The sequence below is a fragment of the Delphinapterus leucas genome, chromosome 3 (genome assembly GCF_059928025.1).
Source record: "Delphinapterus leucas isolate spDelLeu-1000000601 "Yukka" chromosome 3, BTC_Dleu_Yukka2, whole genome shotgun sequence".
NCBI classification, from domain to species: Eukaryota; Metazoa; Chordata; class Mammalia; order Artiodactyla; family Monodontidae; genus Delphinapterus; species Delphinapterus leucas.
The window spans coordinates 113,877,535-113,905,074 of NC_143131.1; the positions used below are offsets into that span (position 1 = coordinate 113,877,535).

At 54.5% G+C, this 27,540-nt stretch overlaps 1 pseudogene; it reads left to right on the forward strand.

The window, feature by feature from the left end:
- LOC149749648 (uncharacterized) overlaps nt 1–27,540 on the forward strand; it is a 133,339-nt pseudogene that overhangs the window by 49,081 nt on the left and 56,718 nt on the right.

The following is a 27,540-nucleotide window of genomic DNA, read 5'->3' on the forward strand; positions in this document are numbered from 1 at the left end:
TCTGTCCTCCCACAGTTAAGGCAGACATCACTAATGAAGTCCGAGAACGCAGTCCTTCTGAGCAGAGCGCCACAGCCAGCCAGCCAGGGCTACTGTATCCAGGCTGGCATTGCCAGCGAAGCTGTTTGCCAGTCGTGGAGAGCAAATCCTTGCAAATCAACCGTGAGGTGCCTGAGGGAGAATCAAGGCCCAGGGAGGTTGACTTGCCGAAGACTTGGGGGGTAAGTGCATCTGTGAACTTACAGCCAGCTTTGGGATGGTGTTTTGGGTGGGTTCTTATGTTTGGAACATACTGAACAGGTCCGACTCAGGGCCAAGATGGGCCCTTCGTGTGTTTCAAAGGCATCACTTTTTTCTTCTGCCCGCCTCGCAGGAGGCCCTTGACTTTGTCATCTCCCAGAGGTCTCTGTGTGAGTTCCTTTGTCTGGCTGCCTCCCCTCTCGGGTGACCATGGCAGAGACCCCAACAGGGATTCTGCTTGTCCCTGTGGAAGCAGATCCATGGCCATGTCCCTCCCTGAGGCCTGGGGCTGAGCACGTTGCTTGGAACACGTATTTGGGGCCAGGAGCCCCAGGAGGTGCCATCCTTTCTTTAGAAGCAAGCTCGTTTCCCATCTCAGAGGTGCCCCAGGCAGAGGAGTGAGGACAGAGAGTTATTCTGTGGGGAGGGGAGGGGCCTGGGGAGTCTGTGCTGCATCAGGAAGCTTAGGTGAGTGGCTCAGAGCTCTCCCGCCCTCTCTCCCCGCTCCTTCCAGTGTTGGGTCCTGTGCAGGCACGTGGCCAGGGAAGGAAGGGCGGGCGTGCCAAATGGGGCCTGAGCTGAATTCAGGTGTGGGGTGGTGAGTGGGCAGTGCGATGTTTGGCATGGGCTCCCGAGGGCAGCAGGCCCGGTTGAGACACCAGCTCTATATCGTGGGTGGGGTGGGGACTGGACTTAGGGGCAGAGGCCTGCTTGCTCGGGGCCAGAACAGGGCGGGTGGAGGTACCACGGGAGATGCGAAGGTCCTCTCTGGTCTCTGGACCTCTCTCATGCCCTTCTCTAATTTTATTCTTTCCATTTTGCTTAAGAAATTGATGTAATGAAGACGTTATGTGGCGCAGCAGGCCAGACCCCAAGTGTGACCTCCAAACCCCAGATCCAGATAACCCTCCCCCACTGCTCAGGCATGTCCCAACGGCCAGGTACCCCTGCTTGTGAATTCTGGGCGTCTCACACAGGCATTTTCCTCCGACCTGGTTATGCCGTTTAACAAATTCATTTGGGGGCGAGCTCGGAGATGAGGTTCAGAGGAGAGAAAGAATTGTCGTTTCTTCTTAACCGTCCCCGGGATGCCTCGAGCAGGCTTGGAGGATTCTCACTAATCTAATCCCTGTCAGAAAAGGAACGATAAAACAATTCAGGCTTTAGAAGTCAAATCCCCTTCCTGCACTCACACTACGGTCTATCTCTCTCCTGTGCCATTTTCCCTCCTCTGTGATGAAGCCGAGGTTCAGCTTCTCTGTAAGGGTTTCAGTGGATAAGGATTTCATATTTCACTCTTCCATTTTTCATATTTAAATTTGCTTTACTCTCCGGTTTGACTTTCTACTGACCCTTGAAGAATTGGCATATTTTAAGGAGGGGGAAGAGATCTCATTATAGGAAATGAGAAAAATGGGGCAGAGTTTTAAAACTTTTAATGACTAAAACACAGTGTTCCAAGTCGGTATTGCAGTGGGGTTGAAGTCACCGTTTGGTTACAAGTCTTTAGGTCTAAACGGGGTTGATGACATCTGTTTAATTTTAGATGTCTGGAATACATTCTGAAAATAATGAAATCCAAATGTATGACCAAATTAGAGAACAATTTTATCTGTGACAAAGAAGTTTTTAAAACAAGAGCAAACATCTCGACCAAACAAAACTTTAAAAGACCTATCAAACCTTTGGTCATCTTGCCTCGACTTTTCCCAGTGGGTCTCCACGGTTGAGAGAAACTTGTGTGTGAACCAGACGTTATTATGTAATTTTATACCCATTTTCCTGTCCTTTCTCTGGGCGTGCGCTCTGCTCTGTGCTGTCAGCCATGGAGAGACCATATTTAGGGAAGAGAGGACGCTTTACAGCAAAGCTTCATTGACGAAGCAAAGGGTACTTGTCGCAAATACTTGGGGGGCCACTTGTCAGCTGTTATGTAATAAGTTCAATAGCTTGGGCAGGGCCCCAGGGAAAAACTACAAAGTGCAAAGGCCTTGCTGATGCGGCAGGGGGCTACCCCGGGCATCGGGAGAGAGGAGTACTTCTGACTCTCACATGCCTGGTGTGACCGGGGCAAGTCCCCGACCCTTTCTGGGCCTGGCTTTCTCCATTTGTACGAGGAGCTCAGGGATTCTGGGAGGCTTGTCGGGGTTGACCTCTCTCCAGGAAGGTTGTATTGTGGTGAGGGTCCCCTACGACTGGGATGTGCACTGAACAATTCCTCCCACCCTCCCTAAAAGCCCAGCATCTAGTATGATGTGGAGATTCTGTGTGGGTCTCTTTGTTGTCCTCATCCCCGGGAGTCCTATGAGGGTGCTGTTGGCTGACCAACATTCTATGGAGTCCACTCCATGCTACCAGGGGATCCAACGTCTGGCCATCTCCTCCACCCTTGGCGAGGCTTTCAGTTAAAGACAAGAAGTAAATTATGGTCAGAGTTTTGCCTGATATCTTAAAACATTTGGTTGCTTGGCAAGGTAATTCTGCCCTTCCTGGGTGTTTGCACCTTCCAAATATTTGTAGACTCTTACCTCCATGCCTTGTCCCACCCCTCCAATGTCAGCTCAGTTCTCTCCCTGAGAACCAGCCCCTTCTCTGTTGAGTTCCCCCCACTCCCCTTGCCCAAGGCCGTCTGGCCAGGTCAGCTTCCTGAACCATGGCCCCATGTACCACTGTCTGTGCATTTCCCACATGGGTTAGGCTTGTCTGCTGGACATCTCAGAGATGGAAGAAGGCTTCCCAAGGGCTTGCCCTTGACCAGTGACCACAGGCATACCTGGAAATGGGGGTTATCTGCCTGTGCTGCCCAGGCTCAAGCGCCTGGCGTAAAGCTTGGGCTTGGTGACGCTTCCGAGCTAGACTGGCCTCTGCAGAAATGAACACGTTGAGGTGCTGGCTGCTACGGATAGGTGACAGATGGATGGATAATGCTGAGGTGAGCCCAGGCCCGCCCAGAGCTCTGGGGTCTGTACATTTTGTCCATCGGCCACTGCCTTGCACTATCTGGCCCATTCTCAGGACTTTGTTTTGCGGCTGATGCCCCAACTAGTTGGGAGGCGCCATTAGCTGTGCTCTTGGCGGTGGTGGAGGATGACCTGATGGTGGTGATATTTGGCAGGTATATTTGGGTACATTGGTGGGGATTCCGGAGGCTCCATTGTCTAGAAACGTGGACTCTGTTACCTCAAAGACAATGGGCTGAGGTCAACAAGATGAGAGGCGTAGGAGCGGGGGACAGAGTGACACCTCCAACAGCAGGTAGTTGGTGAGGAGCTGTGGGTCTCTAGGGACCTGGAGTGGGGGTTTGGTTTAGGTGTGAGAGGTGGTGGGTGGAGAGCACAGAGCACTGGCATGGGAGGCGACATGGCCCCCACCTCTGATGCTCCATGTGACCTTGGGCCAGCCAGAAACCCTGCTGGGCCTCGGTTCAAAATCTGTGAGATGTGAAGGCTGGTACCAACCTGATAGGCTTATGGTGAAGCCCACATCATAAAATGGAATCGAAAACAATTGTAAAGATGGCATTTTGTGGAGTCTAGACAAGAACGAGGAATTTGAATTTTTGTTGGTACTAATAGAGATAAAAAAAGAGTATTGATGATAATAAGTCTATCTCTAATTTTTTTTTTTTAAGCCGCCCAGGACAGAGGGGTTGAAAGAACAAGGAAACAGGAGTCAGACTATTGGATTTCCAGGCTTCTTGTCCCTCACTCTCTGTGTGGCCCCGGGGCCGAGTTCTACATGTCTTTGGGTATTAATGTCCCTATGTGCATGGAGGGGCCTGTAGTCCTCACTCTCTTTTCCTCCCTGGGCTGCTTAGAGGCTGGGGTGTGGGCAGGGTGCTGGCGATGTGAGCAAGTGCTTTTGCGGCCTGGAGACACCATGGGTTGGGCTGGTATTGATGGCGTAGGTTGCTGGGAAGGGCATTCAGGCCAGGACGTCTTGGTGCAACTCCGAGGACCAACGCATACCCTATGGGTTAGCCTGAGCTGGACGTTTCCCTGTGGCCCAGGTAACGAGGCTGCAGAGCTCGGTCCCTACATTTTTGTCTGGCAGTGAGGGGCTGAGTGGACCATAAGTTTGTCAGTGTGGCCATCATTAGAACTCAGACTTTGCAGGTATTAAGTGTGGCTTAACGTTTTAACTATGGCACAATAAATTTGCAGCATCAGGGCTGTGTCTAGCTACTTGGTAGACTGAAGGCATAAAGAGGCATAGTCACATTCAGCCAGATACATATCAGAAGGGAATCCTGGGCACCAGGCTTGGTGCTGGGGTTTTACAACTTTTTAATTTTTTAATAGCTTTCGTTTTAATAGAGCAGTTTTAGGTTCACAGCAAAATTGAGGGGGAGGTAAAGAGAGTTTCCATTTACTCCCCCGACCAGAGTAGCACATTTGTTATCACTGATTCACCTGTGTTGACACATCATGATCACCCAGAGTCTGTAGTTTATGTTGGGGTCCACTCTTATTGCTGTACATTGTATGGGTTTGGATAAATGTTTAATGATATGTATCTACCATGATAGTATCAGACAGAGTCGTTTCACTGCCTTAAAGATCCTCTGTGCTCCACCTGTTCATCCCTCCCTTCCCCCACCCCCTGGCAACCACTGACCTTTTCACTGTCTTCAGAGAGGTGAAGAGACCTGCTCAGGTCCCTTGGCCATAAGTGGGGAGCCAGGATTTGAGCCCTGGCTGTCTTCCTGCAGAGCTGGTGCTCCAGAGCACAGGGCTGCCTCCTCGGCATTTTGTCCTCAGGCCAGGGCAGGCATGGCCCAGGGCAGTGGGGAGGTGGGAGTGGTGGCTGAGGCTCGGGTGTGTGGGGGGGGTAAAGACAGCCACTGTGATTCCCACTCCCCTTCACCCCCACCCCTAAGCTCTGACATAATCAGGACACTGATCTTCAACATGTGGACAGTGGGCCTTGTGAGAAAGGCCAGGGTGTTGGGGGAGGTTGGGTGGGTGATAGGAGGAGGGCTGAAGAGATGGGAGGACACAGTCACTCACATCATGGTGACTGAGCATCAAGGCTGGGCCAGGTTCTGTGCTGGATGCTGGGGGCACAGCAGAATGCATGACAGATGAGGTCCCTGCCTCCTGGGGCTCCCACTCTGGTGAGAGACACAGGTAGCACACATATATCAATGAACAAGGAAATTGTCGGGGGTGACAAGTATACCATAAAGCATTAAAAATGGGTGATGTGAGGGACAACTCTTTTAAACTGGGTGGTCAGGGATGGCTTCCCCACGGAGGTGACGGTTTGGCTGAGATCTGCATGACAAGGGATCAGCTGCGAGAATATCAGGGGAAAGCATTACAGGCAGATGAAACCGCAAGTGCAAAGGCCCTGGGGTTGAACAAGACTAGTGTGTTGAAGATGCAGAATGGACAATACAGCTGGATGTAGGAATCCAGAAGGGAGTGCTAAAGGATGATATGGGTGAGATAGAGTTCAGATCCTATGTGGCTGTATGGGGCAATGTCTAGGAGTTTGGATATGATTCCAAGTACAGTGGGAAGCTGGAGTGGTGGTGGTGGTGATGACTTGATTGGATTTGTGTTTTAAAAAGATCCCTTTGACCACTGAATGGACAGTGGATTGTAGGGAGCAGAGGTGAAGACGGGAGGTCAGTTAGGCTAGTGCAGGAGTCCAGGTGCAAAATGGTGACGGCGTAGGCTGGCGGGGCATGGTGAGGCTGGAGAGACATGGGTGGCTCCAGGTATGTGCTGGGGGTATAGTCAAGAGGATTTTCTGATGGACTGGCACTCCGTCCACAGAGTTGCTCAAGCCAAGAGTTACACCTAACTTCCCTCTCTGCCTCAGCCCCACGGGCCGTTTGCTGAGGTGGGGGAGGAGCAGAGGAAGAACAGGTTTGGGGGAGTGGGAATCAGGAGTGCGGTTTGGGACCTGTTAAGTTTGAGAGGCCTCTTAGACTTGTAAGTGATGACATCGAGTTTGCTGTCAGGCGTGTGGCGCTGAGGGGAGGGGCGGGGCTGGACATAGACATTTTTGCATCATGGGTGTAGAATTTAGCGCCACAGGACTGGATGAGCTGGTGGGTGGAAAGATAGAAGAGAAGAGGGCTCAGAGACTAGGGACGGGGCAGTCGTAGATGTGGGAGGCACCAGCCAGGGCGATGGGGAAGATACAGCCAGACGGGTGGGAGGGAAAGGCTGCTGAGGGTGGCCTTTGACCACCCGAGCTGTTGGTGACCTGGTGAGAGCCAGTCCACTGGGGAGCTGTGGGAGGAGACAGCTCTATCCAATTCCCCCACAGCTCTCGAGGTGTTTTGCCATAAAACGGGCAGCAGTGAAACGGGGTGGCACCTTGAGAGGGATGTGGGGGTCAAGGCAGGGTTTTCTGAGACATAGGAAAAAATAGAGCACATTTGTATGCTGATGTGAATGATGCAGGAGGAAGCAGAAGTTTAATGATCCCGAGAGAGGGGCCGTCGGCAGGAGCAATGTCTTTGGGAAGGTTCAGGAGGTGCAACTTGGTGTTGAAGGCAGGAGCTGTCCTTGAACAGGAGCAGGGATGCTTTCTTCGTGCCCAGTCACTGGAGGGAAGGCAGGGAGGGTGGATTTGGTGGAAGGATCCCTATGGTTCTGTGACCCCTAGATGTCTGTCCCCAGACCAGACCTCTCTCCCGATCCTTCTGCCTTATCTGACTCCTAAGGTCTCCAGCCACGCGCCTCTGAGCATACTCGTCCTTTCTTACATTTGCGCCCCATTTTATCCACTTCCACTGTCTTCTGTGCTTCAGCCCATTCTTCCCCAGCCTACCTCTTAGCCCCTTCCTCCAGGAAGTCTTCCCAGATTACCTCAGCTGCTGGGGCCCTGATGATCCAGAACCTAGACAGACCCCTGGTTACTAGGCCTCCAGGACCAGTGGGAGGGATGCTGCCTTGTCACATCTCTTGTGCCATTGTCCTTAAGTCCTCTGTGGCTGGGGAGCACGCCATTACTTTGTGGAGTGAGAGAGGAGAAATTGAGGGCTTGGGTCCTGAGGTCTCACTGACCTGGGTTCAAGTCAGAGGTCCTTACTGGTTCTCTGACCTCTGGCAGCTTTTTTTTTAGTCTCTCTGAGCCTTGGTTTCCTCATCTGTAAAATAAGGTTAATAACAGGACTTATCTCACTGGCGTTTGGTGAGGGTTAAATGAGATAATGCACATAAAACTGTGCCTGGCGTGTTACCGGCACTCAATTAATATTATCATCATGATCGTCGTCATTCATATGTGATTTTTTCCCTACCGTTTCTTCAGTGGGACCTTAGGGAAGTCACCTGACCTTTCCATGCTTCAGTTTCCTTATCTGAAAACCAGGGATCCTAGCGGCACCCTCCTGAGAGAGCTGCTGTGTTTAATGAGGTGAAGTGTGCAAAGAGTTGAACACGAGAGTTGGCACGTAGCAGGTGTTTAAGGAGAGGGACTTGCTGCTGGCAGTGACGATGATGACCACTGTGCCTTCCTGTTTCCCGGGCCTGTGCAGCTGGTCGCCTGGGTGGGTTGGGGGGGGGGGTCCCTCCAGCTCTGCCAGGCATTGGCAAAGGTGCCCCCCACCCCACCCTGCTCCTCCCAGGCTCAGCTCTTCACGTGTTCCTTCTTACACTTTCCCACGAACCCATTCATCTCTGGCTGTAAGGTTACAAGGCTTTGAAAATGGATTTTAAAAACTGTAGTCTTCTGTCCCTTTACATTTCATTTTAAATCCCCCTCGCGCCTAAACGAAGCTCAGGCTATTTTGGGCCTCTTGGAGAAGTGAGGCTGACAGTGCCTTCTGAAATTTATATAAAAACATAGGAATGCACATGGACCCAAATATATACCTGTATATATAAAATAAAATAAAAGAATAAAAATCATAATCCCCTAAGCGGACTGTGCTAGTGAGCATCAGGTTTAATAGGGGATTAGGAGGAGGAATTAAAGTTGCCCAAAGGGTACACGGAGAGACTTCAAACACCTTTCAGAAAACAAACCAACGCGGTATTCAGAAATCATTTTCTGGGTTGAAAATGGGCGGCAGAGGGTTTCCTCGGGCTTCCCTGCTTTCTTTTGAAATGTATTTTTAACACTTGTATAAATAGTTTGCGCCTGTGGCACGGGGCTTCCTGTGCCCCCTTCATTAGCTGGTGTCTCTGGAAGAAGAATCTGGCTCATTATCTGGGCGTTTGGACCTTCCTGGCGGTGGCTGTTGCTGCTGGGCCCGGCCTGGGACCACTCTTTTCTCTTTCCTGTTGCCTGGTGGGGTGGAACCCATTGGTGTGTGCCTCGGCCTGTTTCCACATCTACCCACTCAAGCCTGGCTCCTGGGAGGTGCCCTCAATTCCTAGAGAACGGGACTCCTCAGGCAGAGGGCGGTGGCCTGGAGGTTGGAGGCTGCACATACCTCGGGCTCATCTGAGAAGCTGGCAGAATTGGCCTTCAGCGCCCAGTCTCCTCTGGCCCCTTGGTTTGTTTCCCGTTCCCCTCTCCTCACGTGCATCTGCAGTGGAATTCCTGGCCTCTGCAGGTACAGAGTTTCCCATCACTGGAGGTATTCAAGCAGTGTCCGGGCCTAGGTTTTGAGGGGATCTGTGCCCACCTGTGGAGTGGACCTGAATGGGCATTAAAGTTCCTCGTAAGCCTGAGATTCTGTGATTTACGCTTTACCGGTGGAGTCTGAGCTGGGCCATGCTGAACCTTTACAGTCACGAGGATCCCTGTGATAGAAGATGCAACACCCGGCTCCAGTCACCATCAGTGACCGCTGTTCTGCTGTCCTTGCCTGGGGCAAAGGAGAGGGCTTCCTGTTCTCTCCAAAGGTTCCAGGCTTACACGCAATCATAGGGCTACCTCTACAGATTTGATCCTGCAGGGACTCAGGACAAATTGTGTCTATCTGGGGACCCTTTTAAAGCTCCCTTTCTTCCTGTGTAGAATGGGGGTAATAAGTTATCATAGATCCAACTTATTAAGCTCTTATTATGTGCCTGAAGCCCCTGGTTGCTTATAACCACTCAGGAGGCAGTACTATTATCACTCCCACTTTGCAGAGGAGGAAACCGAGGCCCATGGAGTTGAACTCACTCGCCCAAGGCCACAGCTAGTAAGTGATGAGTGATAACATCTGATAACCACGTGCTGGGGATCTGCTGAGCTCTTCACGGGGAAGTGGGGGTGACCCCTCGACCTACCCTGAGTTCTGCTGGGAAACCAAGAGGGCACAGCCCAGCCTGGCTCTTGACCTCCTGGGAAGGCTCTGTGAGAGGAGCGCCTCACGACTTGGTCAGTGCCCTGTCCAAGGCTGGCAGGGCACAAGCGGTGAGCGTGGCATTGCCTTTCCCACCGAGAGAAGAGCTGGCCAACCAGTGGCATCCAGGCTGGGTGGTGGGTGTGCCGTCTTCTAGAAGTTTTCCTCACCTTTGCAAATGGGCTGGCAGCTGGAGGTGAGCCCCGAGGCTGATTCACCCTGAGTTCACATGAGGCCACTTGCCCACTTCGTACCTCTGCTACCCGCCACTGTTGGGCAGGTGCCTGTGAGGAAGAAGGAGGGAACTTCCTTATCCCGAGGAAGGGGGTCATAGAAAGGGAGGGAGCGCTTATTTCCCTGATCTGTGGGTAAGGACACAGGGAAGACCTGGCAGCTTCCGTGCTCATGTAATACTGCTTCTCACTGGACCTGTGCGTAAACCTCCCCGACGCCCCCAGGCTGCCTGCCTTGCTCTCAAAGGGGGCTTTGGTCTTATGTCACAGAGCCATGGTCCCCAGCAGTGGGCTGCTGGTAGGGAACAGGACCATTCAGCTGAGCTCACTGGTCTGGCTACACCAAGGAGGTTGAACCTTGAAGCACGGGAGAATCTCTATTGGCAGAGCAGGGGGTGAGAGTGGTTTTGAGCAAAACCCCTGGACCATGGGTGGTGCTGAGCTTGCAGCACACATGTTCTTGTTTCTTGCTTATCACTGTGCTGCTACCTGCCTTTTCTCGGTCAGGGGACAGAGGAGGGCAAACGACTTGCCCGAGGTCATACAACTGGATCTGAAGTTAGGACAGAAGCATGCCCTTGAGCTCTCCCCTTGAGCAGCTGGGGGAAAGCGTGACCTACGGAAGGACCTGGTGGGTTTGGTGAACAGCTGGCGGGAGAGGGTGGAAGGGAGGAGGTGGCAGAACATGAGGCTGGGGTTGATGGTGGTGATGGAGAAAGCCCAGAATGTCAAAGAGAGGGCCTCCTGCCCTGACCCCACGTGGGCAAGGGGACCAAGGCCAGGGGAGTGTGGCCGGACAGACTGAGAGCAGGGCTGGTGCAGAATCAGCCCCCAGAGCTTCCCGAGGGGAGATGGTTGGGCTGAACTTTGAAGTGTGGGCAGGATCTGGGAGCATCAGGGTCTCTAGGTGGGAGGCTGAGGGTGTCTACGTGGCCCTCATTTGCTCAGAGCTGTTCCCAGCCCTTCCCCTGCTGGCTCCACCGGCAGGAGGCTGGAGGGCTGGAGGAAGGGAGAGAAGAGGGCACTCCTTCCCGTCTCTCTCCCTCAGCACCCGCCTCCCCCGGGGCTCCAGTTCTCACTCGTTGGCCTGTCTCCCCATGGTCTTGGCTCCCTCAGCAGGAGAAGGCCCTTGTGTGAATGTAGCTTCTACTGGATGGCCTGGTTTCTGGGCTCTCGAAGCACCTCCTCTAGCTTTTCCTCCAGTCCTAGGGTGGATATTGCCCTCCTCTTGCTAAGGCTGATGACCTCTGCATCGCCTGTCTTTCCCCTGCTTGTCTTTGCAGCTTCTCCAGCTGTGTAACCGCATCACTGTGATGCCCTCCTGGGCGTGAGCTTTGGGCTCTGTTCTCCCAACCGGATCCTGACTGATCCAGCCTGCCTCTTGGGGTGGGAAGGGGTGAGGGGCAGGAGAGGCCTCCTGGGAGTAGGGGGGCTGGGGTCTTGAGCCAGACCTGATGCCTCTGCCCCCCTGGACCCCAGACCCCTGAGGCTTTGGCGACTTCTGAAGCTGACTCCTGCCATCCCAGCAGGGCTGTCTTTAGAGGCCAGGAACTTGGCTGAGGCAGTGGCCCATTATCTTGCGGTTCCTTCGTTCGTGTGGTTGGAACTGGCCCCTTGAGACTCTGCCAGCATCCACATGCTGACTGGGTGCTTTTCCCTCTGCCAGGCCCTTCTCCCTCACCCTGCCCTGACCTGCCCAGGGTAGAGGGCCCACTGACCTCTGGCCCAGGCCTCCCATTCTGTAGCTTCTTGGAAGCCTGTATCTGAGTGGGTAGAAAGGGTGAGGCCAGGATTCTGTCTTGTGAAGAGGAAGCACTCACCCAGGGTGACACACCAGGGACAGGAGGTCTCAGCTCTGAGACACTTCCAGGCCACAAGTGTGACCACCAGGCTTCTAGGAGCAAAGCTGGGAAGTCATCAGTCTAGTCCCAGCTTCTGTTTTATGTGTGAAGAAACAGCAGCCAGACAGGAACAAGGACTCTCCCAGAGTCTCTCTGAGCCAGTGGTGGAGCCGGCGCTCAGGCTGTGGTCCCCATCCGGCACCCAGTGGGCCCTGTCTCCAGGCCCTCAGTGGCTTTGGGAAGCACAGTGGGACGGGCCGGAAGAAGGTGTGTGGTGAAAGCAGTGGCCCATGTGCAGGCAGAAGAGGCCTCAGGCAGGCCAGGGCCGCGGCGGTGCTCATTGCCCAGGAGCCCCTGCACCCAGCAGCCCACACGGAGGTCAGCAGAGGCCTCTCCAGGGCCGAGGTGCGCCTGGCCACCGTTCTCCAGGTGCAGGGTGTGTGTGTGTGGCCCTCTGCCCTGGGAGCGGGTGCAGCCGCAGAGAAATCCCCAAGTACCTGCCAGCAGGACGGTGCCAGGTTGCACAAGGGCTGTGTGGCAGTGGTTGTGCTTGTGTGTTTTGTACAGAACCGGGGCGGGGGGGTTGCTGCGCTTTTCGTGGGTGAGGGATGACTCAGCAGTGCCCGGCCCCTCAGGGGAGTTGCCAGGGGAGACCAGGATGGCAGGACCACCCTGAGGGTGGAGACAGTGTGTGCAGAGCCCTGCGGGAAACCGGCGGTCGGGAGTGGAGGGTGCCCTCTGCCCAGGCCGCTGAGCGGCTTGTGCACCTGTGCGCTGAAAACACTCACCGCCTAAAAGGTGAGAGCTGTGTTTTATTCGGCAGACTGTCTGAGGACTTAAGCCCAGGACACGGCATCTCAGATAACGCTGAGAAAACTGTTCCGAAGAGGCAAGGGGGAAGCCAGGATATACAGAAGTTTTTGCAACAAGAGACCGGGTGGTCGGAACATTCAGAGGATTACTGTCAATAAAAGAAAACCAGGCATCTCAAGTTAAGGAAGTTAGCGCTTTTCTCTGTATGGGAAGAGGCAAGAATCTGGGCTCACTGCATTCATTCCTTTGATCTGCACCTCAGCTATCTGGGGCCCGTATCCCCTGTCTTCTCTTCCTCAGTGCCCTCCAAGCTCATCGTCTGGCTGGAAGGTAATGGCTCGATGGCTGCAACATCCTTTGTTTACTGATATGGCGGGCAGTACTTTAGTTCTCACACCCACCAAGTCCCCTCCCACACCCAGCCCTCGCTCTGCAGCTGTGTGACCAGCACGTGGGCCTCCCCTGGCTGATGAGCTCCCCTCACGCTTGGGCAGACCCCCAGCTCTGGGCAGCAGCCGCGGGTCTGCACGCATGTGAAGTTGGGGACCTTAGAGGCAGGCCAAGCCAGGAGTTCAGTGGGTAGTCCCATTTGGGTGGGAGATAGTATATGTGTGTGTGAGAGCCCCGAAAAAGATGTCTAGAGAGCAGAGGTTGCTGCCTTGTCGCATGAGGCCTTCAGTGACTGGTCTGCCTGGACTTCAGTGTGTGAAAACAGAGAACCATGGAAGGCTTTGGGGCGGGTGGGTGCTGATGCCAGAGAAGTGCTTCAGGAAGGTAGGGAGGGAGCGCGTGGGTGGAGCTAGAGCAGGGTGGGCAGCCAGGGTTGAGACCACACAGTCTGTAACACAAGCACTGAAGCGGGTGGGTTCAGGGCGGTGGCCACAGAGGGGGAGCCAGGCTCAGTCAGCCTCGCTCAGCTGGTCCCCAAGGTCTGAGAAGGCGCTGCTTTCCCTACGGCAGAAAGGTTGGGGGTCAGGAATATGAGGTGGCAGTGGAGAGCACCCTGCCACACCCTGACTGACACCGTGGACAAGTTACTTAATGAGGCATGAAGTTACTAAGTTATTCACTTATTAAGCAAACTGAGACTCCCAACCTACTAGTTGGAAACGATCCATACCTCCTAGCATTGTTGAGAGGACTGAATGTACGCAGGAGGCCTGGCGTGCCACCTGGTGCTTACCTGGAAAGTGCTGGGTCCCTGGAGGCAGAGGGAGGGTGACTGATCCCCACGCTAGTTGATGATTTCTCCCAAAGGTCAGATCCAGCACCCCAACATACGGCCTTCCAAGGCCCCTTCCTTCACCGCCTCTGTGAGGCACCCTTGGGTCAAGGTAGGGTCACTGCCAAAGCCCCTCCCACTCAAGGCACCTTCACCTCTCACTGCGCCCATGACTTGGACGAGGCAGGAACCAGCCTGCCCTTTTTACCCACTGAGGTCACTGGGGGGTCATGGTCCGAGATGCCCCATCTCCAACCACGGGGCTGGACCCAGGATCGGTTTCCCTTGGCCTCCTGGCTTGGGGAGCCGGTGAGGAAATGTGCCATGGGGTGGGTGGCCTGACCAGGCTGCTTCCACCTGTCACTTCTAAATCCCCCTTCCTTTAATGACACCTATTGTAAGAAGTGTCTCAGAGAAAGCCTTTTGAAGTGAAGAGATGGGAAAGGAACGTTGCCATTAACTGAAATGTGTTTCTGGGAGGGCCCTGGTTTCTCTCCCATCAAGCGTGGGCCTAGGTTGGTGGGGGTCCTGGACAAGCCCCTCTTCGTCTTGGGACCCCAGTCTCCTTTCTTGGGTCCTTGAGCCGGAAATGTGGGCACACTGGGGGCCACTAGAACATGGAAGAACACAGAAGCCTCCCTGCAGTCAGGTGAGGGGAAGGTGGGCTCGGAGCCAAGTCTTGGGGGCCGCTGGAAGGGGCGCTCCCTCCGTGGGAGGTGGGCAATGCTGCCGCCGGCTAAGGAACTAGTCCCAGGCCTCTTCCTCCCCGTGGATGCCACGCCCTGGGCTGAACTGTCCCCGGCTTGGTGGGGCTGCTGGGCCTTTGTCTCTCTCTGTAGGTTCCTGGCTTCATCCTCACGCCTGGGCGTTGAGTGGAGATGACTGACACAGAGCAATGCTTTCTTGGCAAACAGGGCACTCCCTCCTGTTGGAGACTGGGTAGGAGGCTGCATTTGCCCGGGTCGAGGCTGTGTGTGTGTGCATGTGTGTGAGAGAGAGAGACACCACCAGGAGGGTGAGGGGCTGGTCCTCAGGTCACTGGGACAAGCAGCCTGAGGCCTTGGAGAGCATCTGCAAGAACTGCTTCCTCCAGCACGGGGAGGAACAGGCTGAGGAGAGGTTTTCCTCCCTGGATGTTTGCTGCACTGAAGCCCATCCTCAGCGTCTGAAGAGACTGAAGGGCCATGTAAGGCATGAATAAGGAGAGTTGTTTTTGCTCTAGGCTGATGCCCCGGGGAGCTGAGTCTTAAGAGAAGCTGCTGAGTCCCACGGTTGTGCCGGGGGCTTGCGTGCTGGCAGGAGATTGGATAAGGTGACCTCCTGCTCAGCTGTACCTGCTCTCTGACCTCCGGGGTAGCTGGTCTTGGCTAGCACCCACCCTGAGGACAGGTGCCAGGCCACAGTGAGCATTTGGGCAGGGTGCCAGGGCCCAGTCCCATTGCAGGAGGGCTCCCCCTGCAGGCAGCCCCCCACTGTGCAGCCCAGGGCTTAGAGGTCCCGCATAAAAGAATCATGGTGCTCTTGTCCATACTGACAGGGGAAACAAAACCCAGACTGGAGAGAACTTATGTTCTCAAGTATAAGTTTTTCCGCCATAAAATTTTAATTAAACCTTTGGCACCCATTATGTCTTCATCCCTGGAAAGCCCTTGCAGATGCCAGTATTACAGAACCATTTCCAAACATGTGTGGATCCAGTGAGCTGATTTGCAGTTCCACACGGGCCCTGCCAGGACGGGAACTTTAATAGTTTTCTGGTGGCCTGATGGTTGCATTTCCGACTGGTAAGATTGTGCTTAGTCCCTGGGCTGGAATTCAGTGCACCAGTGCTCCTCTGTGTCTCCTGGGGGGCCTCGGTGACAAGTGCCAAGGTCCTTGAATAGGTAAAGAGATCAGTGGCTCAGGGCTCTGCTTTGTAATTCTCAAAGGTCTGCATTTCCATTTTGATGACAATCCTTGGAATTCATACGATCTTATCTGTTTTATCTTGGTACCCACCTTGTAACCTGGTATTGCTGGATGATTTAAGAAACATTCGCATGTCTTCCTGATGGCGTTGGTGTATTTGATTGCTCACGTTTGCTCCAAGGGAAAGTGAAATATAGCCTCAGTCCACTGTCTGGAGGAAGCTTAGTTCGGTTGCGTTAGTTCAGACAGAGAAAAGTGAGGGCAGAACAAGGCACGTGCCAGTAGGCCACGCCAGTGGCCAAGATACCTGTTTGCTGGTGGCCAGGGTCACTTTCATATGACAAACAGATCCCAGTTTGACGTGCGGCAACCGGTTAGAGTGTGTTGGCAGCAACTGTGCTGGGAAAAAATACGTGAGGAAGAGATAGCTCGAATTAGGATGAGAAAATTAAGAGTTTATTTAAGGCAGATTTTAGTACGACCATGAGGCTGATGTGGCTTCAAGTGAACAGGATACCTCTACAGAGTCATCAGGTAATCCCTCGTTAAATTGGTGCTGCAGGCCTATGTGTAGGGTTTTGGTTTTGTATGAAAGCTGCTTATCCTTGTAAACAAAGCCTTAAAGTTATTAATGCCACTTTGTTTGCATACATCTGTTTGCAAGCATTTACTCTCTGTGTTGGTATTAATTACATCAAAATACAGAAACAGAACTGGCTCGAGGCCCTGTCTTTCTACTATTAAAACCCATTCTTGGCAATTTAACTCGAGCAGAACATATCATCTAATTTTGTCGGTTTTGTTTGGATTTAATTTCCAAGTTCGCCTTGGCTTTTTATGCGTTCAAGATTGCTAAACGTGAGGAGTGGCTAGCTACAGTTTTGCTTCTCTGTGTGCATGCATTCATTTACTAGCACATTGGTTGAGCTCCTGCTGTGCAAGAGGCATGTCCTAGGCACTGAGGATGCAGCAGTGGACACATGAGATCCCGGTCCTCATGGAGTTTACAACCTAGAGAGGGAAATAGACCAAAAACAAAACAAAACCAAAACCCCACAGACAAATGAGTAAGTATGTAAGATGAGTAAATAACATTATTAGGTGGAGATACAGAAAAATTTGGGTAAGGGGACAGAGCTGTTGAAGAGTGACCTTAGATAGGATGGTCGGGACAGGCGTCTCTGAAGCGGTGACGTTACTCAGAGCCCTGAGTGAAGCGTGCTGGTCGGGAGAAGAGAGTTCTAACTTAGGGAGCAGCAAAGACCCCTGAAATGGGGACATGGTCAGTGTGTGTTGTATAATATTATTTTAATCGTGATATGAATAAAACTTTGATATTCCTCAACACATGATGAGACTGGGTGCCTGGGGTTTGGGGGTCTGCAGTGAGAAGTGGGGTAGCCTCTCAGCCTCCTGGGGGTGAGGGGACCTACAAGGACCCACAGACTCACAAGGACGCCTGACTCACAGAGGAGCAGCCCTTGGGAGCAAAAGGGCTCCCTCAGTCTTGCTAGCTTGGGAAGTGGGTACAACGCCTTGAGCTGAAGGAGAGCAGAGGAGCTGCTGGCACCCCGGCCCCGTGTCCTGTCCACCCCTCCCCGCCCCCAACCCGACGACTTGGTGATCCAGAGCTGTGTCACAGTCACCTAGGGGGCTTGTTAAAACACACACTGCTGAGCTCCACCCCCGGATTTCTGATTGAGGAGGCCTGGGGTGGGGCCTGAGAATGCATTTCATCCAAGTTCCCAGGTGATGCTGCTGCTTCTGCCGGTCCAGGGACCACACCTTGAGAACCACTGAGAGCAAACCGAAAACCGCGCTGGGGTCTGTCCAGAGTGACTAGAGAGGGAACGAGGACTGGGCCTTCAGGAACTGACCTGCCTGGGCTGCACACAGATGGTCCCCTGGCTCAGTGGGCCCTGCTGCAGAGTTACAACCGTGATTCTGGGCCCCCCAGGGACATGACCAGGTCAGATGTGTCCCTTGCTGAACGCTGGTGCACGTGTGGGACGGATATTGCCCGTGCATCAGCACATCCACACCGGCTGCTGTGGCCATGACAGCCAGGAGCTTCCCGGGTCAGGTCCTGAAGCTGAGGGGCGGGCGGCGGGGGCACAGCCCTGGCCCAGGGCCCTGGGCAGCCAGCGCTCAGAAAATGCCAGTGGATGCTGAGTAATGCCGGCACCGATGTCACCGCCTAGAGATTCTCGTCTCTGCCCTGCGGTTCCAGGGTCCGGCAGCTCGTCTGCCCTCTTCTCCCCTCCCTTAGTCTCGTCTCCCAGCGCAGCTGTGTGTGAGGGTCCTCTCCCAAAGGTTTGGTGCTTTGGAAATGGGAGGTGGTGTTACTGAGGGTCCCCCGCCCCTGGCTCTGTTCTCCTCTCTGGTACAGCCATGGGCGTGGGTTTGAGCGTCGAGGGAGAACGGAGGCTGCGGGCTGTGCTCAGTGGCCTGGAAGCGTGGCAGGAGCTGATGGGAAACAGTGCAGCCAATGGCTCTGTGCACTCAGAGAATAAATCCCGGCTTCTGAAGAAGCTGCAGAAAATTGATTATTCGCAGCTTCAATGGTCATCCTGAAGGATTTGGCGGGACTGAAACCGGGCCCATTTTCTCATCTCTGTGCACCCCGTGCTGCTGGGTCAGGGGTTGCACGGGCTTGTCCCAGAGGCAGAGAGGCCTGGCTTGGCCCCCGTCGCCCCTTTTTGCCCCTCCCACCACCCTGTGCACCGGGAAGAGATGTAGGGCCCTTCTTCCTCGGCTGCCCTCCGTGGCCAGCTGCTGCTTGTCTGTTGCTTGCCTTTTGGGCCTGCTGCCACGGATATGAAAGGTGCGTGTGCGTGTGTGTGTGCAGCCGAGCTGGGATTGGGGCGTGTGTCCAGGGATGCAGCCGTGGCCCTTTCCTGTCTGGGGCGCGGCGGGACAGGGCTGGTATGGGCGCCTTGGGGAGCTCAGCCTTTCCATGTCTGTTCGGTCCTTCAGAGAGCGCTGCTGAGGGCTCTGGGGAGATAGCAGCCAGCTAGATGGGGTCTGGTGTAGCTGGGCCCCTGGCACTGGGTGGCCTTGCCAGCGGTGGGCCTTGTCTGGGAACAAGGGCCGACCTTTAGCACGTTTCCCCTGTGTGTGTGGAGAGTGGACTTAGCCCAAGCCCTAGGGAGCTGAAGATTCCCACAGCCAGGGAGGAAGCTGCAGCTACAGACTGACGGTTCCCGGAGCTTCTGTTGCCTTTGGGTGATTTCATGGAACGGTTGGCCAGAGTGCTGCGAGGCAGAGCTATGACCTCTTGGCCCAGCAGCCAGCAGAAGGAGTGGCTTAGCCTTCCAGAGAAGCGCAGTGTGGGTCGCCACACCCTCCCCTGGCCAAGAGTCCAGGGAGCAGAGGACCTGGCTCTGTCCCATCTCTGCCCTGCGGACGTCTCTGCACCTCCCTTAGCCTGCTCCCTGGCTGTCAGGAGAGACTAGTCCCAACCTTGTCTGGCTGTGGTGAAAACCCAGTGAGACTGGACCTAAAGTACCCCACCTCTGCCCACATGCAGAGGTGGAGAATCAGACATGGAAGGAGTCTGAACTTTTGCGGTCCCTTTTGTTGAGGTTTGTAAGCTGGAAATGGGTCGTCTTTGCCGGTGGTCCTCACTGATGTGGACTGTCAGGGCCTCCGCCTGTGAGCAGCGTGGCCTTGCATCGCTTGGATGTTTCCGTCTTGCTGGACTTATCGGAAGGAGCTATAAGTGAAACGCTCTGCCCCCAAATGTCAAGTTCATCAGGGGGTTTCATGCTAAAGCCCCTGAGAAGTGGCAGACGTTTCTTGTTCCTTGTCTTGTTTGCAGTGGCAGCGTCTGTTGCCCATGCCCGGTGGCCCTGGTGTTTGAGCTTAGGGATGTCGTGGGGACATGGGGGTAGGGGAGGAGGAGGGAAGAAAAGGGGAGCATCGGACAGCTTATCAGGCTAGTAAGAAAAGAGACTTTCGTTAGGTAAAGCATGAAATGGGAGCCCAGTTGGAAATAATAATAATGGTATGGATATAGTGTTATGAATATCGTTATTTTCCCCCAGCTTTGGCCTGATCAGGGCTTACATGCACTGGGATTTTATATATATATATATGTCTCACATATTAATATCAAATGTTATTAATAATCTTAATTACTAAAGAGTAGCTAACTTTTACCAGATTTTTATTTGCAGATACTGCAAAGTGCTAAGCCATGTAATATTCATTATTTCATGAAATTATCTCAAGAACCTTATGGGTAATTATCATCCCCATTTTAGAGCGAGGGAAACGGAAGCTGAGAGGTTGAACATCTTGTCCGAGGTACGCTGAGGCAGGGCAGGGGAGCCAGCAGCTCGAGCCCCCGCCTCAGACCCTGGGTTTCCCCTAAGGATACCACTTCCTGGGTGCTAGGTTGTGCCCGGGTGTGACCGATCGGCAGGCAGGGCAGTGCTTTCATTATACTAATGAGGAGGACACTGGTCCAATGGCGGTCAAGGGCAAAGGTTGTGGAGCTGGACTGCCTGACTCCACATGCCCATACGACTGCTTACCAGCTGGGTGGGCTTGGGCAAATGACTGATCTGCTCCTCGGTTTACTCATCTGTGCCTCCCTCAAGGGTTGTTGTGAGGATTAATACCGGCGAAGGGCCTAGAAGGGGGCTGTTAATATGTGTTCATCCTTGTTCCGTCACTGTCCCCTGTGCACGGTCCCGGGTCCACACTTGGGGGGTGTCTCTGGGTCAGGATGGAGACTGGCATGAAACAGGTACCCAGTAAGTATTCTCTGCATGAGGGAATGGAGTTTACCAGGTGGTCGGCAGGGCTCCTCTAGTAAGCAGTCTTCTCTTCCAAGGATTTTCCCCACCGTTTCCTGCCTGAGACGGACCCATAAGTAGGGCTGACCCTGCCTCTCATCCACGCTGGCCAGCACGAGCTCGCTGGGTCTGCCTGGTGGGAGGGTCCTAGTGGACCCCGGTGATGGCTGGAGACACAGGCTTCTCGGAGAGGCAATTGATGGCAGATGCCAGCTCTCCAGCCTGCAGGGTGGGGCGTGTGGGAAGCCGGCTGTTCTCTGAATAGTGGGGGCTGCTCCTTGTGAGTGTGTGAGCTGCGGAGCTGGAGTCCCTGCCCGAGCCTCGTGGGAGGGGCTCAGAGGGCTGGGCGGGCCAGTGCAGGAGGCTGCAGAGCCTGTCAAGGTTAACAGATAGGCCTTGGCTCTCCCCTAGGAAGTCATTCAGTTTCTCCCCTGACTCAGGCCACATTGTTTCAAAGCATGTGGTATAAACTACTAACCACTGGGGAATTGCTTGAATTAACAAACTCATTTTTCCCGAGACCTGAGGTTGAACTTGAGCGAGGAGTTCAGGGCTCTTTCGCAGAAATCCAATAGATCAGGAGAACTCATGTTACACCATGTTTTCAACCTTGATCAAATGCACATTTTGCACGGTGGGGCCTTCTCCACGCCTGCACACTTCCAGCTGCACCGATAGCTCAGGACCGTGGCAGACCGGGGCAGTAGCTGGCACTGGGGTTGGGCTTTGGGGGAGCTGGCCTCCTGCCTGGGTTGGAAGGCGCTTCAGAAAGGTTCCTCTCTCCCTCTTCTCCTCCCAACTCCTGCCTCCCCCACGCCTGCCCTTCTGTGTGCCATTACTTAAGAAGAGGCATGAAGGTTTTGCTGGAACGGTCCTGGGTTCTGGGCTGAGTCACGGGGCCCCAGCTCAGCTCTCCGGTGTGTCTTGTCTCTGCCTGTGAAGACCTGCTGGGCCTGCTTCCCCTTCAGCAGGGCGCCCGGCACAGGGGCCACTATAGATCTGCAGGGTCAAGAAGGAGTCAGTCCCTCTCCCACGGCCATCCCCACCCACACAGCCCACGGCCAGGCCATATCCAAGAGTGGAAGCTCAGGGGAGGCCTGGAGATGGCTCTACAGCCTACAGGACAGAGGCCAGTCCCAGTAGGCCAGGAGCTCCCCAGGGACGAAGTTTCTGTGTGTGGTATAGGCCTGAAACCACAGGGGACGTGGATGGCAGAGGATGGGGAAGGTGGGGCTCAGGGAGGAGCTCACGTAAGGAGGGTAGGCTTCCTGGAGGAGGCTGGGTGGCATGTGGAGCCCCAAGAAAGAAGAGAACAGGTTTTTCCAGACAGGTGAGGAACTTCCCAGAAAACAACATTGCTTCCCAGGCCCTGTCCTTTGCCATCCAGGTGCTGGGGATTCTGTTTTTTGTGAGGCAAGGTGTATATGGCCCAAACTGGTGGTTCTTAAACCAGGCTCAGCCACCTGATCACCTGGGGAACTTTGTAACACTATAGACGTACAGCCCCACCCCAGACCTATCCAATCAGTTGCCCTTCGATGGGGTCTGGACAGCTGCAGTTCTGAAGCTCCCCAGAGTGTTACGGTGCTGGGCCAGGGCCCAGAGACCCTTCCCCCTCCATGGGTTGGTTGTGCTCAGCCCTCTTCTTTCCTGGCTGGTGGCTATCTGGGGCTCAAGGACATTAAGCCATGGGGACACATTTGATGGAATCGCCATGGATTTCAGTGTCCCTGTGGCCCAACTCAGCTCAGGCTGTAGGAGGGCAACTTCTGGATCACGGAGGGTAGGACTTCTGGGCCCCAGGGGTAGGAGAGGATGGCTCAGGTACTCCCCTATGCTGGCCTCTCTCCACCTGACGGTGGAGGGCTCTCACCCTCTCCTCTGCCCCTTGGCCTCTGTCTCGCAGCTTAGGGAGAGCCGGCTTTGGGAAATGTCATGAGTTTTCAGCTACAACTGCTGCTGCACTGCAGTTCTCTTGGGATTTTGTCATTCCAAGTTCCAGGGCAGGGAATCAGTTTGGCCCAACTCCGAGGTCAATGGTAGCCCATTGATTACTGCCTCGGGGGCAGAGGGGAGGACAGATAATACAAAACACAGTCGCCAGTGCATCAGGGGTGGGGCAGGCAGGTCATGGCCATGTCCAGTACAGTCTCTTGGTTTTGAGGCAGAATCTTCTGGGAAACTGAAGCCTGGTAGAGGCATCTCCACCAGGAGAGCTGGGTGGAGAGCCTTGGCTTCCATGTGCGGGCAGGAGAACTGAAGGTTAGAGAGGGCACCCCACTAGAACATTGACAAGCTGGAGTCTTCATTGTCATTTAGGCTGAGAAGAGGTCAGCGACCCCAGAGGCGGGTCCTGGACCATCTTCTGGCCACAGGCGTGGCTCCTACCTTGTGCATTCTAGAGCTTAGGGGGCTGGGAGAGTAATAGCTGCATGGGGATTGCTTGTCTGCCTTGGTCTCCTTGTGATGGGGAGCTTTTATCACAGACTGTCTTCATCTGACCTCCCCATGACACTGGATGAAAAGTGTTGTGCGAGCTTTTCTGGGCAGAGGGTCTGTACCTCTGTGAGATCCTCCCAGGGGCCCTGGACTCAGTCATGTGAAGACCCACTGCTTCTTGGAGTGTCCGCAACTATGGAGCACGTGGCCTGGCTCTTTGTCATCAAAGACATGAGGAGGTGCCTTCAGAGTCTTTGCTGCAGGCCGGGGAGGTTGTCACCCAGGAGAGGGTGCACAGGGGCTGTGTTGTGTTCACATGCTCCCTGCTGCTGGGTTGGCACCTGGCTCGGGAGAGCACTTGGACTTGGGTCCAGGAGCGTTTTTTTCCCCTACCTCCCCCTGTTCTTCCAAAAGAGCCTCCCCTGGGGCTGGGGGAGCCACGTGAGCTTCTTAGAATGTGTGCCCACAGGGAGAAAGAACCTCCTTCCTTTTGTGCCTCTTTAGGGGTCGTATCATGGCTCAAGATGGTTTAGCCCATGACCAGAGTGTTCCCCTTGTGGCTTCCTGTCCGGGTCAGGGCCAAGTTTCCCAGGCTTTAAGGGGTTTTCTGAAAAGATCAGACCCAGTGACGCATGCCACTGCACCTTTCCGAAAGCAGCTGTCACACAAGGTATTAGTTATGTGCCCGGAGGTTCCGACAGAGACATGCCAGTGCCCGGCCGGAATGCCTGCAAACATTCATCCCGGTGGCATGTAGGTGCTGACGGTGGGTGCTGCCACCCTCCCGCAGCCTGTGCTTCACATGGACATGTGTGTACTATTTACGTGGCTAATAGGCTTCTTTACTGAGGGTGACGTTCACATGCTCTAAAAAGTCCATTAACTGAATTTAAGCTTCTCCAGAGGTCGTGGGGCCTATTCTGTATTTAGCATGTGACGTGGAGGGAATTGGAAATCCAAGGACCCCTTCTGCTGGGCCTTTACCGGGACTGGAGACAGTGAGCTTTGCTGAGTGAGTAGGTAAGTGAATGAGTGTGTGGGCTGTGTGAGACAGTGAGAGGATGGTATCTCTGGGGCCAAGCGTTTGTCTTGAACAAAACGAAGCTATTTTTAGATGAGTATTCAGCAAACAGCCTTTGATTTTGAATGCCAAGTGGCACGGTCAAAATTCTCTATGGTAACAAGACAGCTTTTTTATTTTTGAAGATCAAAGTGTTTGAAAATACTGTCCTCTGTTTTTAAATCAACTGTTCAGAAAGCATTTTTGTTTTTGTTTTTAAGCTAAAGACTTCACAGGTTGAGAACCCACAGGCGTTTACTTTTCCCCAGTGCTACATTTTAAGCCTGAGCTGAGGATCGTATGTGCATTCAGGCAGGGCCCTTTGGCCCATCTGCAAAGGGGCCAGATCTGCTGGGTCCCTCTCCTGCCCTTGGAGAGTCACCCAGGTCCCGGAGCCACAGGCGGGCGGTAGATTTGTTTAAAGCAAGGTCTCTGCTGCTCTTCCTGGGCCACGGCAGAGTTTGAGTGACTCATACACCCCTGGTCTGGAAGCTTTCTCCAGTCACCCCCTCCCCTGGACCTCCTAGAGAGTGGCCACCCCACGCCTCTTGGGGCTCACACCTGAGAACAGTCAAACTGAGAGCTCCCAGGGACAAGCGTGGACCCCTCTTTCTGAAGCCCTTTTCTAACCCATTGCTGGACTTTTCTTACCCATTGAGTGTCTGATGCCACTGTCCCAAACAGAACAGTGTGAGGTGGTGGGAAGCCATAAAATGACACTCTGGATCCTGGGAGGCATGTGCCGTGGGAAAGATAGAAACTTCAGAACCAGAGCATCCCGAGCTTGAATCCTGGCTCTCCGCTCACTAACTGTATGAGTTTGGAAAAGTGACATGACTCCTCTGAGCCTCAGTTTGCTTACCTGTAACATGGGGGTGATGATATCCATATCTCACAGGTTGTTTAGAGAGCTTTGTGAAAATGATGACCGTTGGGTGTCACCCTCAGCATAGATATTGCACATGAGAGCAAAATCACAACAGCCCGGATGTGAATCCTGGCACTACTACTTACATGAGCCTGAAGCTCAGGGAGACCAAGTGACGTGCTGGTTTCCTCTGTAAATGGTGTGCCGTCTCCTCCCTCCTTGTGAGGACCCACGCCTCCGGGACCAGGCTGAGCCTGTCGGTGCGATGATCGTGCAGTCAGCCCTCTCTGCTCACTGGTCAGGTCAACCAGCAGTGGGTGGACCACCCCATGGGCTGTGGGTACTGCCGGGCTCCTGTCTACACGTAGGGGCCGCAGTGATTTCACGACCATCCTCCCAGTCTGGGTTTGGGGAATTTGGAGCAGAAGGGCTTTAGCAAGTACCCCCTTTCCCAGGCAGGCCCCCTAGCCCACTCCACTTTTTGATTGCTAGCAGGCCTCAGAACTGGCCAGGCTGTGGAGCTCAGCCTGGCCCTGACCTCAGGCCCCGAGCCCCCGTGGTGCCCTGCCTGTCATCCGCAGCCCCGTCAGGGCCAGCTCTCCGGGCCCAGGGGCTGCCCTGTGTTCCTCTGAGTCCCTGGCCGAGCGCACAGAGTTATGTAATGCTGCTGAGCCAACATTTCTGAGTCGCAGCCAATTTGCCGGCCTCGAGTTACACTGTGCAGATGCTCTGCGTTATGGTTGGCTTTTGTCTCGGAGGCCGTAAGTAAGCAGATAGCATAACTCCGCTTACCATTAGACATTTCGCAAATCATCTGGGCTCTAGCGTGCCGCAGCCAGACAGTTCATTTATGCTGCGAATGGTATGATTTGTAAAGTAATAAATTTCCCGTGCCTCTGCCAGCAATAAAGTACAGCAAGCAGGCGAGGCCAGAGCCCTCCAAAAATACACTGGCTCCCAGTGAGACCTGGATGAGGGTTCCGTCCAGGTTCTGTCTCTGTTCCTGCCTTCGCTGGATTCTGGGAAATCAGGTTTGGGCCATAAATCCCCTCTACCATCTAGGTGGCCCAGGGTCCTGGCACGGACTTGTTATGAGCATGTGTAATTGGTCCCCTACCATGACACATTTGTCACTTCCCGGGCCCCTCTCGATCCTGGCATGAAAGGGCAGGATGACAGGCCTCACTCAGACCGCAGTGATGGAAAGTCGTTGCCTGTCCCTCCCTCTCCCTGGCAGCACATCTGTGCTCGGGGCCGAGTCAGGGCTGTCTGGGAAGTCAACGGCGGACAGACAGCTGGTCGGAGTGTCTTACAGCCTCCCAGGAAGGGGTGCAAGAGCATTGCTCCACCCCCAGATCAGGGGTCTCTGTTGTGAAGGTGGTTGCTCAGGGAGAAAGCCGAGGACAGAAGTGGAACGAGCCGTAGGCTGTCTGGGTCCCACTTTCCTTCCTGGGGGCGGGTCAGTTGGTGGTGGGTGCCTGTGATCAGAGATGCTTTCGTAGCAGCAGGAGTTGCCAGGGAGACCCCAGAGCTGCAGCCCCAAGTGTCGGCTGTGGTCTGGGACCCCAGAGCGCAAGTGCATGGCTTGGAGTCCCCATTTTTGATCGGCTCTGTCTTCTTGTCCTGAGTAGTGGCTTCTGTGGAGAGACCTGGCTCTGGCTCTGGCCTCTGCCCCGGGTGATTGTGACGGCCGCTCCGTTCGACAGTCTGCTGCTTGGCGATGTCTCTGTCCCATCTGGGGAAGGAGGGCCTGGGAGTGGTCCACAGGGTGCAGGCACCCTCCTGCTCAGCTCTGGGGTGCTTCTCACGCCCTTCACCTTCTTCCTCCTCCTCCTCTACCTCTGCCTCTACTTCTCCCACAACTGATACTTGCTTTTTCAAAATCCCATTTCAAAATGAAATACCACTTAAGAACTAGATATAGAAAAAGGGAGTTCTCTGTAGTGCATTCGCTGCCTAAACGCAGTCACGGTGATGGTTTTGCTGTGTTTCCTCCAGACCGGCCTTTGGTGGCCCCGCAAGAGACACCTTCCCTCAGTCAGGGCAGCTCTGCCGCCCCCCTGAGGACATACTGGGCTTGTACGGAGCTTTTGGCCTCGGGGTGGGGGCAGGTAGATTCACTCCTCCCAGCGGGATGTGAGGAGGGTTTGCTTCCCAAAGGCAGAGCCCCACCTTGGAGATGGGCCCCCAGGAGGGCTGGAAGGAGCTGAGGCCTCCTCAGGGCTGTGCTTCCCTGAGCGTAGCCCCCAGGACCTCCTTGGTTCTCCTGTGTGCACCACAGCCTCCACTGATGGTCCTACCCTGTTGTCTCCTTCCAGCCTAGGTAGGTCCGTCCCATCACTCCCTGCATGTTGACCTTGGGCCACTTGCCTTGCCCGTCCTGGCCTCAGTGCGGCCCTGAAGCGGGGTGCTGGTCCCTGCCGGGTGGGGTTGTGTGAGGATGAAAGGAGATGGTCTGGCATCCAGAGGGCCTCAGCAGTGCTGACCAGCTGTGCAGATCCGCCTGCAGCGGGCACAGGGCTGTGTTGTGGCTCAGTCCCTGGAGGGGCCCAGACACTGTCATGCTCGCAAATATCTCCCTTCCCTGCCCGGACTGGGCAGTGCACAGCCTCGCCCTGGAGGTGGCCACCCTGAAGGTGATGTTTCGGGGCCTGGGACTGAAAACTGAGAGTCCAGAAGAGAAGTTTGCAGGGGAAGGAGGAGAGCCCAGCATGGGCAGTAAAGGGGAAGACTTGAGTCTTTGGACCTTGTTCTGGGGGAGAGTGGGCAAGGGTGGTGGGCTGACCTGGGCCATGGGGAGGAAGCTGCTCATTGCCATCTTGGTCTCTTTGGAGAGAGGTGAGGGCCGGAGGCCGAGAGTGTGGTCAGGACCT